Source organism: Pundamilia nyererei, unplaced genomic scaffold, assembly GCF_000239375.1.
Source record: "Pundamilia nyererei isolate P.nyererei 1_Seehausen unplaced genomic scaffold, PunNye1.0 scaffold00121, whole genome shotgun sequence".
NCBI classification, from domain to species: domain Eukaryota; kingdom Metazoa; phylum Chordata; class Actinopteri; order Cichliformes; family Cichlidae; genus Pundamilia; species Pundamilia nyererei.
In genome coordinates this window covers 1,169,319-1,170,968 of record NW_005187522.1, presented here as the reverse complement: position 1 = coordinate 1,170,968, position 1,650 = coordinate 1,169,319, and the positions used below count along the sequence as shown (strand labels likewise).

Sequence of the window (1,650 nt, the reverse complement as noted above, 5' to 3'; positions counted from 1 at the left end):
TGCCCCTTTTTTAAGGGGCATTTGTGTTATCTCATAGCCTTTGCCAGGACCTTTTTATTTTGTAATCTTAGAGAGGAAATTTAAATCCACCAATAAGAGCCATCAATTTCAGGTGAGTCATCAGTTAACCAGCAGTGACATGTAACTGCATTCTCTGACGTGCGTAACCAAAGCTTCATTATTTCTGTCGCACTGTTACTGTTCCTTTAAGGGACGTGTTTGGGCGTGTGTGCTGAGAGGGCGAGTGTTGACGGAGCTGGAAAGAAAAATCCGGCATTAGCTGTCCTGTTACACACCAATAAACCGCTGGTGAAAGAAGAACTTCTGGTGCTTGGGAGTCTACACAAACGTTACAACACATTTGTGTACAGAAAGTGTTCAGCATCGCAAGAATTTATTTTTTACCTGTCAGACAGGAGAAATACTGAGGTCAGTCATTTGAAACTTAAAGAGGAGCCACGACTTTCACTTTTAGTTTTGGTAATTGTAAAGTAACTTTGACATTATATTCTATGCAATTTTTGCAAAACTTGTGCTGGGATTGTGGTTACTGTACTGTTGCTTTGCCTGGTGCGGGGCTAGGGTTCAAATGTAACCTTTTATTTAAAAATACGCTAGGCTTACATTTTGTGTGTGTGTGTGTGTGTGTGTGTGTGTTTGTTTGTGTGTATTTTAGGAAGGAAATGCCTCCTTAATAGTTTAAATGTGAAATATTAAAATTCAAAACAAATATATTGCCTAATTTTTGCATGACAGAGGAAGATATTTCTCTGCCCTGCATGTGGAGAAGTCAGTTTCAGGTTTTATTAAAGCACATATTACTGTGCATTATGTGTCACCAGGCATGTTTTAAAGTAATCCACCTGTTTGACAAGTAAAGGTATCAGGAGTTGAGACATGTTCTTTTTATTACCCATCTTAAATCATAAAACTTAATTAAAACTTAAACTTAATTACCTTTTGATTGCAAACAAAGTGTGACAAGTCCCATCATATGATTTTATGTAATTAGTATATAGTAATGCTGTATTAGAAGAAGTAGTGTGCTACGATGTATAATACAGTTATTTAAAATTGTAATATTATTGTATTTAGTTTAACATGTATTAAGTACAATTCCATATTTAGCCGCATATAATTATTTATTTAGAGCTGGCTGCATATTTTAAACTTACCATTTGTTCTCATTCCCATTTGGGTGCTACACCTTTCCTTTGCTTCTACCATCAGCTGAGCTATAACATAATGCAAATGGTAACAGTCAGCAAGTCCACAAATTTAGCCATATAGATTCACTCGCTTTGACTTGGAATAAGTCGAATTTTGATACTTTCCCTGATTTGATCAAGTTGGATGAAATAACTATCATGTTTTCTAATCTGACATCAATTAACATGCCCAAAATCTTTTAATTGATTGGTGGATAATCCGTTAGCATGTTAAGGTAATTGGATTTATGTGTGCTGAAAACATACAGTCTTGTTTTTTTAAACATTTTACCATTTGAACATGCATCCTTCACGGTGGGGAATGCCGGTGTATTTATGAAACAAACCCAAAGGCAGACACGGGAGAAACGAGTCTCAGCTGACTGATGGTTTCCCCAATCTTATAAACAGTACATTTGCATAATGACTGGAACCAGCCCAC

At 36.2% G+C, this 1,650-nt stretch overlaps 1 protein-coding gene across 1 annotated transcript in view; it reads left to right on the top strand.

Annotated features, from left to right (window-relative positions):
* Positions 1 to 237: 237 nt before the first annotated feature.
* LOC102195994 (uncharacterized) overlaps positions 238 to 1,650 on the top strand; it is a 24,628-nt gene continuing 23,215 nt past the window's right edge. The window contains exon 1 of the mRNA XM_005742542.1: positions 238 to 429. The gene's annotated coding sequence lies outside the window, so the exon portion shown is untranslated. The remainder of the gene's footprint in view (positions 430 to 1,650) is intronic.